The sequence below is a fragment of the Eriocheir sinensis genome, chromosome 14 (assembly GCF_024679095.1).
Source record: "Eriocheir sinensis breed Jianghai 21 chromosome 14, ASM2467909v1, whole genome shotgun sequence".
In the NCBI taxonomy this organism is placed as follows: domain Eukaryota; kingdom Metazoa; phylum Arthropoda; class Malacostraca; order Decapoda; family Varunidae; genus Eriocheir; species Eriocheir sinensis.
The window spans coordinates 21419795-21433831 of record NC_066522.1 but is presented as its reverse complement, the minus strand read 5'-3'; the positions used below and the strand labels follow the sequence as shown (position 1 = coordinate 21433831).

Here is a 14037-nt window from a genome sequence, read left to right as displayed (position 1 = left end):
GAAAACAACAAGCCACTAGAGGTGAAATTTAAGTATATGTTAAAGGAGAGGCCGCAAGAAAATTAAATGACAGGATGAATAAAAAGAGAAATAAGAGAAGACACGAAGAAAAGGTGAAATTTCGAACTCAGGAGTAAAAAAAAAAAGAGAGAAAGAAAAAGAAAGAAAGACGTGTGAGTTGAATGCCTTGCTGAAAGAGGAAAAAAAAATAGAATGCAATGGAGACAAAAAAAGGAAAAAAACAACAACTTGAACCGAACGCAGGAGTAAAATAAAGAGAGAAAACAAAACAAAATATAAGCATCAAAATAAGACGTGAGTTAAATGCCTTGATAAGAGAAAGAAAAAGCAAAGAATGAAATGGAGAAAATAAACTAAAGGAAGAAAACAACTTGGGTCGAACGGACGCAAGAGAAAAAAATTAAGAAAAAAATCCTCAGTGGCTAAAACAAATCCTAAATTGAATTCCTTGTCACTTAAATAAAAACAAATGGAGCGGAAAAAATAACAACTGATAGGGGAAACAAAAAACAAAACAAAACTGGGACTGAACGCAAAGAGTAAAAGACAAAATCCTAGTGACTAAAATAAAGCTGAAATTGAAATACTCGTTAATTAAGTGAAAAGAACAGAAAAGAATGGAGAGAAGGGAAAAAATAAAGGGAAAAAATAAAGGGAAAAAATACTCGAAATGAACGCAAGAGTAAAAGACAAAATCCCAGTGACTAAAATAAATCTGAAATTGAAATACTCGCTAATTAAGTGAAAAGAACAGAAAAGAATGGAGAGAAGGGAAAAAATAAAGGGAAAAAAATAAAGGGAAAAAATACTCGAAATGAACGCAAGAGTAAAAGACAAAATCCCAGTGACTAAAATAAATCTGAAATTGAAATACTCGTTAATTAAGTGAAAAAGAATAAAGAATGGAGCGAAAAGGGAAAAAAAAAAACAGCTCGTAGAAAAAATGGAAATGAAAGCGAGCAAAATAAGAGACAAAATACCAGTGACTAAAATAAATATAAAATTGAAATACTCGTAAATTAAGTGAAAAGAAAGAGAATGAAGCGACGAAAAAAAAAAAGAAAAAAATGAAAAAAATGTGAAAAGAACGCAAGAGCAAAATAAGAGATGAAACATACCAGTGACTAAAATAAATCTGAAATAAAATGACAAGGAAAAAGACACTAGGAACCGACTCAATAGTAGTATACTGAAAGACGAAATACCAGTGACTTAAAGAAACCGTAAAGAGTTTGAATTGCAGGTTGTATAAAAAGACAAACATAAGTAAGTCAAATATCAAGCTGTAAAAAAAAAGAGGAAACTAGAGTGACGTAGAGAATAATAGAAAAATAAAGAATCTGGGCTCTAATGCAAGATGAAATAAGTTAAGTGTCACTGTAAATAAAAAATAAAAAAGAAGATAGGCTGACGTAAAAAATGAAAAAGAAAGTAAAAAGCGGGATTGAACGCAAGAAACTAAGGCTCAAGTTAAATGCCAGATTGTATAACACGGGAAAGGAATGAAGGTAAAAGGTCATGGGAATAAATAGAAAGAGAAATTAAGTGGACGCCAACGCAGAGGACGAAAAAAAGGGAAAAAAAGGTAGATTGAACGCAAGAAACTGAGACTCAAGTTAAATGCCAGGTTGTATAACTCGGAAGAGAGAGAAAGAAGTGAAGAAAAGAAGTCAAGGAAAAAAGAAAGATACGATGAAGTGGAAGCCAACGCAGAGGACGAAAAAAAAGGAAAAATGGGAAATTGAACACAGGACGAAGAGACTCAAGTTAAATGCCAGGTTGTATAACACGAAGGAGAGAGAGAAAAGACTGAAGAAAAGAGGTCAAAGAAAGAAGAAGTCTAAAGTAATGGACGAGAATAGAAGAGAAAATGGGAGATTAAACACAAGAAAAGAAAGACATAAGGTAAGAGGCAGATCCTTATATAACACGAGAGAGAGAGAGAGAGAGAGAGAGAGAGAGAGAGAGAGAGAGAGAGAGAGAGAGAGAGAGAGAGAGAGAGAGAGAGAGAGAGAGAGAGAGAGAGAGAGAGAGAGAGAGAGAGAGAGAGAGAGAGAGAGAGAGAGAGAGAGAGAGAGAAGACTGAAGAAAAAGAACCAGGAGAAAAAAAAGCAATATCAAGTAAGAGCCAACGTAAAAGGCGAGCTCGCACATAAGAAGGGAAGCCATATATATAAAACATTGATCGCAAAAGACTCTATTAGTCGGATACTGCGCTGATAATGGACGGCAGAGCACAAAAGGAGGAGCAGAGAAAAGAAAAGACTCTCGCTGGACAAAGGAAAGGGAAAAAGAGAGAAAGAAAGGCATAACAATAAAAAGGTGTTCTATATATTGCACATTGAGAGAGACAGACAAACAAACACACAGAGAGACGAACAAGAAGAGGGAAAGGACAAAGAAAGGAAGGTGACAGGAAACACTCATGGAGGCATACAGAGAAAAGGCAAAGAAAGAAACCTGGAAACATGGAAAGGAAGAAAGGAAAAAATTAAAAAAAAGAAAGAAAGAAAGGAAGGAAGAAAGGTAACAGGAAACACTCATGGAGGCATACAGAGAGAAAAGTAAGGAGAGGAAGGAAGGGAGGTGACAGGAAACACACGCAGAGACATACAAAGAAAAGGCAAAGAAAGGGAAAAAGAAAGGAAGGAAGGTGACAGGAGAAAGGAAACGGTGCACCCGGTAATTTCAAGAGCTGGAGAATGACACTTAGAGAAAATGAAGGTAGGAAAGTGGCGTGAGAATACGGCAAGTGGAGCGGCCGTGACAAAAATAAGGCGGAAAAACACACACACACAAAAAGCAACAACACAAGGAGAAATTAGAGAGAGAAAACGAAGAGTCTGCAGGAGCGAAAATGAAGAGATTGGGAAGAAAAGTTTCATGACGTGGAGAAAATATATATGACCAGTAAATGTCAAGTTTGAAAAAATAATATAAAGAGGAAAAACAAAAGGAGAAATTAGAGATAGAAAATGAAGAGTCTGCAGGAACGAAAAATAGTTAGATTAGGAAGGAAGGCTTCATGACGTGGAGAAAATATATATAACCCTCAATGTCAAGCTTGAAAAAAAAGAGAAAAATAAGAAAAACACAAGGAGAAATTAGAGAGAGAAAATGAAGAGTCTGCAGGAAGGAAAAATAGACAGACTAGGAAGGAAAGTTTCATGACGTGGAGAAAATATATAATCTGTAAATGTCAAGCTTGAAAAAAAAAGGAGAAGAAGTGCGCGAAATAGATAAGGGAGAAATGAGAGGAAGGAAATTAAATGTCAGCAGGAATAAAATAGAAAGAAAAATAAGAAGAGAAGTTTCATAATATAGATAAGTTGTATAAAGGTGAAACTCAGAGGAGACGAAACAAGAACAACAAAATAACAAGAAATTAGAATAGGGAAATAAAATCTGCAGAATATAAAAAAGAATAATAATCGATTACAAAGAGGAAATTGTCTACCCCATGAACTTATAGGAGAAAGTAACAGATGAAATAGAAAACAAACAAATAAACAAAGAAAATAATAAGTTAGTAGAGGGAAATGAGATCTGCAAATGAAAAAAAAATATAGAGAAAGTTTCATGACGTAGACAAGTTATATTCAAAACCATAAATGTTAAACGCAGAAAATGAAAAATATAAAGAAAAGAAGAAAAGGTCAAATAAACAAGGAGACAATAGAGGCTGCAAGGAATAAAGTCTCGCTGGAAGAAAGCATAAAAAAGACATTAAAGAAAAGAAGGAAGAAAAAAGTTGCCCGTGGAAGGAAAGTTTTATTTGATGGCGAGTCAGAAAGAAAAGAAAAGTTGACCTGGAAATTATTGTGGACGTTCATTTACACTATTATTATTATTATTATTATTATTATTATTATTATTATTATTATTATTATTATTATTATTATTATTATTATTATTATTATTATTAATATTATTATTATTATTATTATTATTATTATTATTATTATTATTATTATTATTGCTGCTAATGTTCTTATTGTCGGATGTTTCTTTATTTCTGTTTCTTTTCCTCTTGTTTTCGTTCTTCTTCTTTTTTTTTGTTTTGTTTTCTTCATCTTCCTCCTTCTGCTCTTTTTCTTTTTTTCTTTTTTTTTCTTTTTCTTCTTCTTCTTCTTCTTCTTCTTCTTCTTCTTCTTCGTTTGCTTCTCCTTTTTTCTTCTTCTTCTTCTTCCTCTCCTTCTTCTACTTCTTCTTTTTCTTCTTCTTCTTCTTCTTCTTCTTCTTCTTCTTCTTCTTCTTTTGCTTCTCCTTTTTCTTCTTCTTCTTCTTCCTCTCCTTCTTCTACTTCTCATTACTATTCTTATTCTTATTTTCACTATTATCATCATTAATAAACGTGAATAAAACATACCCCCTAATGCATCAACAACAAGCGAAAATATGTGTTCAAAAAGTATACCTCATAACATAAACTTTTTCTCCCTCCCCCCTAAACAAAAATAAAAACATTGTACACACACTGCAGTAAATACGTGAGGTCAGATTTTTATACCTCGTTAACCTAATTAAACCAGAGCGTGAGAGCGAGTGAGTGAGCGCGAGGGAGAGAAAAGAAGTCTTGGTGTAGCGTCGAACTCCTCCCTGACGTGACCACAGCCAATCACACTTAACCCTGCTTAGCCTCCCATTACCTAAAGTGACTCGATCCCATACGCCGGCCCTCTCCCACCTGCCCGCCCGCCCGCCCGCCTGATACGTGCCTGCTGCCCCTCCTCTTCCTTATGATACTTCCCTTACCTTATACTCCCCTTATCCTCACCTGGTTGTCTGATACCTGCCTGCTGCCTCTCCCCTTCCTGATGATACTTCCCTTCTTAGCTAATACCTCACTTATCCTCACCTGCCTGCTGTTCCTCCCCTTCTTACCTTAACCTTGCCTGCCTTATGATACTTCTCTTCTTACCTAATACCTCACTTATCCTCTCCTGCCTGCCTGATACCTGCCTGCTGTTCCTCCCCTTTTTCTCAACTGATTCCTCCCTTACCTTAACCTTACCGCCCACCTGATACCTTTCTGATACTTCACTTCTTATACCTAATACCTCCCTTACCTTACCTACCTGATCCTCCCCTTCTTACCTTCTATGATGCTCCCTTACCTCATCCTTACGTGCCTCCCTGATACCTTTCTGACACTTTCCTTTTTGCCTAATTTCTCCCTTACTTTTGCCTGCCTGCTTGCTACCTTTCTGACCCCCCCCCCCCTTTTTCTTACCTTATACGATGCTTCCTTACCTTACCAATACTTGCCTCCCTGATACCTGACTGACCCTTCGCTTCTTCCTTAATTTACCCTTATCTGCCTGCCTGCTACCCACCTTACCCTCCCCCCTACCTAATATTTATCTTACCTTACCCTCTGTGTCTGTTTAGGTACATTAATTAGTTAGTATGTGCGCATTATCATTATTCCAATTAGTACTTAGTTTGTTTTGTTGTATGTATTTTTTTAATATCAAAGGAAGCTCAAGGGTGAAACGAAAAAAAAAGAGAGAGAGAGAGAGAGAGAGAGAGAGAGAGAGAGAGAGAGAGAGAGAGAGAGAGTATACTTGGAAACTACCCTTAAGAGCGCCTCAACTAACTTTACAGCTCAAGAACACACACACACACACACACACACACACACACACACACACACACACACACACACACACACACACACACACACTCTCTCTCTCTCTCTCTCTCTGTATTTGCATTTGACGTCTGATTATTTTTTAGTTTTTTTTCCTTTTTCCTTTTTTTTGGTGCAGTGTTACCAGACCCGCTCAGGAGTGTTTGCTTTCCCTTATTAAAATTTTCCTTTCCGTCGCTTGTCAGTTTGCGTAATCTCGCCTCTTTGTGTGTGCTCTGATACTCGCTCTACCCGGAATTCCTTATGTGGTTTTTTTATCATCTCAAGCAAGAAGGCATAGTTAGGTTCTTCTTTCTTTTTTTCTTTCTTTTTTTTCTTCTTTTCTTTTTCCTTTTTTTTCTTTTTTTCTTTTTCTTCTTCTTCTTCTTCTCTTGTTCTTGTTCTTGTTGTTCTTCTTCTACTTCTTCTTCTCCTTCTTCTTCTTTTTTTCCTCTTCTTCTTATTCTTCTTCTTTTTCTTCTTCTTCTTCTTCTTCTTCTTCTTCTTATTATTATTATTATTATTATTATTATTATTATTATTATTATTTTTCTTTTTCGTGTATATATATTTTTTTCTTTCTTACATGTATCTCCATTTTTCGTTTTTTTTTTCTTTTGCATCTAAATTGTGTACATCTTTTTGCATTTTTTTTTTTATCTGAAGCAAGAAGGCAAAGTTAGGTTTTGTTATTTACTTTTTCCTTTTCTTCTTTTCTTTCTTATTTTTCTTCTCACGTGTCTTCATTTTTCGCTTCTTTCTTTTGCCTCTAAATTGTGTAAATAGGCTACATCTTTTTGCACTGTTGTTGTTTCTCTGTTTAGGAATTGCTTCACACTCTTTCTTTTCCATTTCGTGTTATTTCTCTTCATTTATTTTCACTTTATTTCATTTTATTTTATTTTTTCATTTTATCCAATCATTATTTTTTATACACCAGCTTTTTTTTTCAACGGCCAACGCAGCAGGAGTAGATAATTAAAAATCTATTCATTTATTATATTCATACATCAACTAAGGTAATTCATTCGTTGTCACTTCATTCACTCATTCTTTTCTTCCCTCCTTTTTCCTGTCGCTCATTCATTAAACAAATCATTCCATCCCTCACTCATTCTTTCATCAGGCCAATCAGTAGTCCGTTCACTCCGCCGTCCACTGTGTAATTTCGCTTTACCAACGGCTTTTCCAGCGTGTTCGGGCTTAGCGGGGCGGGCTTCAGGGCGGGCTCGGTAAAGGTGTAGGGCGCAAACAGGTCCTGGCCGCGGTGGAGGTCATTCCCAGGGTGCGTTTTCATCGAGGTTATCATTTGCTCATCTAATTATATAGCTTCGTTTCTGCAGCTGTTTCATATCGTATAATTTTCCTTTACTCGCGTTTCAACTGAATATTATCTGCAGATTGAGGTAGATAAAGGGAAGGGGAGAGTGAGGGATGGGGATGGTAAGGGAAGGCATGGTGGGGAGGCTGCGGAAGGGAAGGGAAGAGGGTGCTGGGTAAGGTAATGGGGAAGGTAAGTGATGGGGAAAAGTAAGGGCTGGAGGGGACGGAGGTAATATAGGGGGTAAGGAAGGAATGGTGGGGAGGCTGAGGAAGGGAAGGGAAGAGGTTGATGGGTAAGGTAATGGGAAACGTAGGTGATGGAGAAAAGCAAATGCGGGGAGAGACGAAGGTGAAAGGGGGAAGGGAGAGGGAGAAGATGCTGGTTTACTGTGATCTCTATTTCTCAGCTTCCGAATAGATTTTAAATACCCTCTAATCCCCTCGCCTGCACTCAGAATACATTTACTTAACAAATATATAACACCGTATAACTTATCTTGCTCTCCCTTGTTCAGCTTCCAATACATTAGCAATAGAATTTAAGCACCCTCAGATTACCACGCTTGCAATCAAACCATAGTTACGTAATTGATATATAGCTCGATATGAATTATTTCGCAACCCCCCTTTCAGTTTTCATTGCATAAGTAGATTTTCAGCATTCTCGGTCCTACGCACATGCTGTCAAAATATGCCTTGTTTAATCAATGGATATATAGCACGGTATGTACTAGTTTTGTTAATCCCTCTGTCAAACTGCTAATCCCTCTGGTAATCCTTATGTCGCTAATCCTTCTTCTCTTTCTTCCCTGTCCTTCACCATAATAATCATCTTTTTCTTTTTCTTTCTTTTTCCTCCACTTTTTCGGACGAGATTGATAGATATATAATAGACAGACAGATAGATGGACAGATAGATAGAAAGATAGACAGTTATGTTTTTTTTTTTTTTTTACAACAAAGGAGACAGCTCAAGGGCACAAAAAAGAAAACAATGATAAAAAAGCCCGCGAAAGAAAGAAAGATAGATAGATAGATAGATAGATAGATAGATAGATAAACAGAGAGTAATAGAAATACAGAAAAAGAGAGGTGAAGAGGGGGGAAGGGGAAGGAAAAGAACGAACATTAAAATTACATACAACCTCACTCTATGCATAATCATAAAATTCTTCTACCCGAGTCATGAACCGCATCAACTTCGTACAATTATTTACTCGCTTAATTATTTATGAAGCAGCACTTGGGAGTCTGTTATGATACACCCCGCTGCATTCAGGTCCTGGCTTACATTGGTGTGGCTGAGAGAGAAAGGAAAAAGAAAAAAAGATGTGTAATGCTGTGAGGAGGAGGAGGAGGAGGAGGAGGAGGAAGAGGAGGAGAAGAAGGAAAACGGTGAAATAGTCGTAAAAGAAAGATATAAATTAAGAAAGAAGGCGAAAGATGAGTAGAAGAAAGAACTGAAGGAGGAAGAGGAGGAAGATGTTAAGAAGGAGGAAGAGGTGAAGGAGGAGGATAAGGAGGAGGAGGAGGAGACATAAGAAGCGGTGAGGAGGAGAACCGGAAAGAGACATGCAGTAAAAACAAAATGTGATAATAAGGAGAATGTGACCAAGAAAGAGAGAGAGAAAAAGGAGAACATACGAGAGGAAAGACAAGTAAGAAAAAGGAGAAAAGAAGAAAAAAAGAGAGAATTATTGACAGACAGAGGGAGAGGAAGAGAGAAAAGGCACGGTAGAAAGAGGAAGAAAATAGTACTTGTTGCATGAAGGGTGAAAAAAAAGAGAGAAAAAAAAATAATACTGATGAGAAAAATAAAACAAAGTAAAAAGAGGAGGAAGAGGAAGAGGAAGAGGAAGAGAACACACGAGGTCAAGGGAAAACAAGAGAAGGGCGCGGCAAGACAAGGGAAGGGAAGGGGAGGGTAGGAGGGGAAGGATGCATTGGAGGGAGAGAGGGCGGGAGGGAGGGGGGGTCAGGTAGGTAGGTAGGTCAGTGTATATATATGTCACCTTTAACCTGATGCATAAACCAACACACACACGCACAAACACACACACTCACACACACACACACTCACAGACACACTCTCTCTCTCTCTCTCTCTCTCTCTCTCTCTCTCTCTCTCTCTCTCTCTCTCTCTCTCTCTCTCTCTCTCTCTCTCTCTCTCTCTCTCTCTCTCTCTCTCTCTCGCATTCTTCGTTTCCCATCTAAATAATTTCACGCCAACTGAACCTCAGGGGAACGAAGGAAGGAACAGGAAGTGAAGAAGGGAGGAGGGAGAGGAAGGGAGAGGCTGAGGAAGGGTGGGGGTGTTAGGAAGGAAAGGGAGGAGGAGGAGGAGGATGAAGGAGAGGGAGAAGGGAGGGGGGGGGGGGCGCTAAAGGTGAAAGGAGCATTAGGGGGGAGGGAGGAAGGGGATCAGGTTTCGGATTAAGGAAGATTAGGCTCAGTTTGCAGGCGCCTGAGTAACTTTTTATTTTTGGGGGGCGGGGGGGGGGAAGGGGGGCAATTTTTATTTATCTCGAAATTCATCTTTTACTTGCTATTTAATTTTTGGGGGGGAGCGGTGTGAGTTTAGTTTGATTAATGTGTGTGTGTGTGTGTGTGTGTGTGTGTGTGTGTGTGTGTGTGTGTGTGTGTGTGTGTTTCTCTTGTCTTTCGTGCGTGCTTGTTTTGTTTCTGTCAGTTTTAATGAGTGTTTGGGATTGCTTGTCTGTCTGTGTGTGTGTGTGTGTGTGTGTGTGTGTGTGTGTGTGTGTGTGTGTGTGTATGTGTGTGCGTGTGTGCGTGTGTGTGTGTGTGTGTGTGTGTTCATTCCTCCATCTTTTTCCTCTCTCTATGTATTCTTTTCTTATTTCTTTACAGTTTTCAACCTTCCCTTCACTCACATAAATATTTTCTGTCGATTTTATATTCTCCCAACCTGTCTTTCTTCATTCCTGCTTTTTCTCTGTCTGTCTGTCTCTCTGTCTGTCTCTATACTTCTTTACTTTTTTATATTAAACGAGGCAGCTCAAGGGCAAAAAAAAAAAAAAGGAAGAGAAAAAGGAAGATATATAAAGAGTTCCCTGGCGGCGCTCCATCTAACAGAGAGCGGTGAGAGTAGACGAAAGGGAGTCAGATTCGGTATTAGAGATGTCCTGATCCTCCCCTCCCTCCTGACAGTGTTCAAGGCATCGGCATTTCCGTCTGTCTATGTCTGTGTCTGTCTGTCTGTCTCTTTCTTGTTTACTTCCTTTCTTGTTCCTTGTTTCTCTCCTGTTTTCTTTTTTCTTTCTTTCTTTCTTTCTCCTTTTTTCTCTTTTCTTATTTCATTCTTTCATTTTTCTTTCTCTTCTCTTTTCGTTTTTTTCTTTTTCTTTCATCTTTCTTTCATTCTTTCTTTCTCTCCTCTTTCCTTCTTTCCTTCCTTCCTTCTCTCTCTCTCTCTCTCTCTCTCTCTCTCTCTCTCTCTCTCTCTCTCTCTCTCTCTCTTCCCTCCCCGTCCCTCTCCCCCCCGCCTCCCTCCCTCCCTCTCCCGGGGTTTAGATGGGCAGATACAATCTAACTCTGCCAAGTCCATCCTTCCAAACAATGTCTGGGGAATATATTCAACTTCGAACTCGAGTCTTGTCGTGTAATTCCATTAAATTGGGCTGGAAATACGTCGTGACCCCGAAACATATCCCTTATTTCATCCTTTTTCCGCATTCCTAGGTTGGTATTGTTCAGACGCTTCCACCCCTTACAACAAGGCCGAAAAGGATTTATAGACGTATGCATACATTGACATTTCGTGCACTTTCTTAAGGATTCTGTAGCACATTTAAGACACAGCATTAGCACCTGAGTGGCCTGGGCAATCCCTGACACACCGATACATCTCAACACGCCACGCCTGCTTCCTAAGTAAGGTCTCATGTCTTTTAACGTGACACAAAGTAAAAAGGGGAGCACAGAGTTATTACGTTAGATCTACAGGGATAGACGTATAATTAAGGACGAATCTATAGAGCTGAGGGCTAATCGGTACCATCTTCATCATTAGACATCAATTATTAGCACAGAAATGGACAAAAACCTTACCCAACGTGTATAAATATTCTCTTGAGGTTTGACTTACACCTAGGGATAAATTCATGGACTTTGGGGTATACATATATGTTCATTAGGATATGGTTACATACATACATTCTCTCTCTCTCTCTCTCTCTCTCTCTCTCTCTCTCTCTCTCTCTCTCTCTCTCTCTCTCTCTCTCTCTCTCTCTCTCTCTCGTCATCATTATCATCATCGTTATTGGGTTCAGAATCGCTTAATTTCAAGGGTTCACTTCCGGCCCCGTCACGACACAGCTGCTGAGGAATGAACCTTCGACACGCAAGGCAGCAAGGCGTGAAAATACTCCTAAACACACACACACACACACACACACGGGGGAGGGGACATTCATATTTATATTTATGAGGCTCAAGCTCCAATCACGTGTAATCTCTTGTCTGGGTTATAATGCGTCTCGGGTCTTTATTTAATCATCTGTCTCTTTGATGTATTCACTGCTGCATCTAATTAGTTTGTCTGGAGATGCTTTTTTTGTGTGTAGGGTTTATTAATAGAGAAATAATTAGGGTTGTGTTGCTATGATTGTTGTTGTGGTAGTAGTAGTGGTGGTGGTATTATTATTATTATTATTATTATTATTATTATTATTATTATTAGTAGTAGTAGTAGTAGTAGTAGTAGTAGTAGTAGTAGTAGTAGTAGTAGTAGTAGTAGTAGTAGTAGTAGTAGGAGGAGGAGGAGGACGAGAAGTAGTAGTAGTAGTAGTAGTAGTAGTAGTAGTAGTAGTAGTAGTAGTAGTAGTAGTAGTAGTAGTAGTACTAGGAGGAGGAGGAGGAGGAGGAGGAAGAGTTATTTTAATTGTATCTTGTTATTATTGTTCTCGTTTTTATCAACATTTACTGTACTCCGTTTCATGTTTATTTGCTTGTTTGTCTGTATGTTTGTGTGTGTGTGTGGGGGGGGGGAGGGGGGGGGAAGAAGTGTCCATTTCCGTCACTTCCCGACAGCCAAACCAACCAGAACCAGAACCAACTCGCTCAACCAAAAACGCTACACACTTCGGGGTTTTATTTCCGCGGGCATACATTTATTTTTTCCACGGTCACATGAATCTCCCTTCCACAGGCTCCGTTCGTTCTCCCCCGGGGACATAAATCTCTCCTCCGCGGGTGCCTACACAGATCTTTGCTTCCGCGGGTACACCAGTCTTCCTTTCGCGGGTATACACAGATCTCCCTTCCAGAGGCTCAGTTTGTTCTTTCCTGGGTACATAAATTTCGACCTCGCGGTTACACAAATCTTCCTTCCGCGGGTTCACAAATCTCAGCCTCGCACTCCAGCAAAGCCCCCCGCGTCACCAGGCAGGGAGGTAAGCAGCAGCACAGATCAATGGGGTGGTCACGGGACTCTGACATAGCAATAGTAGACTCAAGACCCTCAGAATGGGACTTCGTGCGTGGAGACTGCCGATGTGAGGGTGGGTAAAGCAGCGCCCTGGCATAAGACACACATACACACACATACACATACTTACACGAACGTAGTAGTACACTCATGCACATACATATTCTACTCACCACATGATCTTGGAGGAGTCTTGTTATGTGGGTCGAGAAGCTTGTGTGACTGGAGCGTAATTGATTGTAGTCAGTTTTTATTCAGTAGAGAGAAGAGGAGTTAGAAGAGGGGAAGAGGGAGGGCTTCACTGTTCAGGACAAGGGGCTTCTGTTTGGCTGTTAGTGGCACGTTAGGCTCGGCTACACGAGGTGGACACACGGCAGGAATATGTTAACACGGTACACTTGGCAGGATGACGGTGCTGGTGGCGCTGGTGGGGGGGTGTGAGGCATCATCGCGAGGACAACAGTCCAGCGTTTTCCTCTGACGAATCACGGGAGGGAGTTTCTCGTCCGTTTCACCCGCCAGGCCTGTGACTTTATCGATTTGGCGGAGCATGGCAGGCCATAGTACGTCCTGCCTCGCTCATACACCTCCTCATCGTCGACTTGGGTCCGCTGCAAGGTTAGGTGCACTGCAATTTACGTGTTTCTGACCTGGAATTCCGTATCCCAGATTCTGCAGCCGACTTCCAGGCCGTCTACTGGAGCGCATTGCCTCGCACATGCGCCGACGAGGCTTCTGTGCCGTGCGTTATTATTTATTTCTCTTCATCGACTCCCCCAGACAAAGCCACCAGGATATTTTACTTCACCTATGAATTCTGTATATTTTAAGGGTGAAATATGTACGAGGAAACACTGGAGGGTGGATGGGAAGGGAGGGAATATTGCGAGCTGTCTGGCAACACCTGGAACACGGCTGAGCTGCGAGGGTTGTCAGAGTTCCGGGCCGGGTCAGCGCCGCGCCGCTCGCTCCCTCTTGGGCTCCTTGGCGACGCGTAATTACCTCCTGGCATGTGTGGAGTCACTGCCTGGCGTGTCTCCCCCTTTATTACTCCTCGGGCAGGGGGCGGCGAGCGGCGGCTTCCTGGGAGATATCGGAAAATGCGGCTCCGATACTCGCTCCGACGATGTTTTACGTTGCACCTTTTATCGGTCTTGTACTTAAGCTTTCGTTCAGAGGGAGGACGTCCGAGCACACGAAACAAAGTGGAATAGTCGACACGGGTCTTGAAACACGCCCCTCCCTCCCCCCCCCCCCCTATATGCAAAAACCTCCCATATAAAACAAAAATTCCGTGTCCTTTAAGAAATGCCTGCAGTATATATCAGTTTTTGCAGATATCACCATTCTTCGATTTTCACTTATTCCTGGCGATGATACTTTACACTCCTTAGAAAAGACGTCCACCGCTTTACATACTCATTACAAAGGGAAGGTCAGAAAGGCTCCCAGTCAAGACGAAGGAAGATAATATAAAATAACACTTGATAGCAATGATTTTCCTCGTGGCGTCGTCGGTAAAAGGTAAAAAGAAGGTAAAAAGAGAAGATTATCAAGAGCCGGACGGGCGGGGCGAGGAGGAGGGAGACATTCTTGCCGCTGAGAATGTGAACCA

The 14037-nt window shown here is 40.4% G+C and overlaps 1 protein-coding gene across 2 annotated transcripts in view; it reads right to left on the bottom strand.

Moving 5' to 3' along the window:
* LOC126998628 (protein prune homolog 2-like) overlaps window positions 1-13374 on the bottom strand; it is a 56444-nt gene extending 43070 nt beyond the window's left edge. Inside the window, exon 1 of one of the 2 annotated variants that reach the window (XM_050860562.1) lies at window positions 12596-13374. The gene's annotated coding sequence lies outside the window, so the exon portion shown is untranslated. The remainder of the gene's footprint in view (window positions 1-12595) is intronic. The other variant, XM_050860561.1, reaches the window with a different exon arrangement.
* Between the last annotated feature and the right edge of the window lie 663 nt (window positions 13375-14037).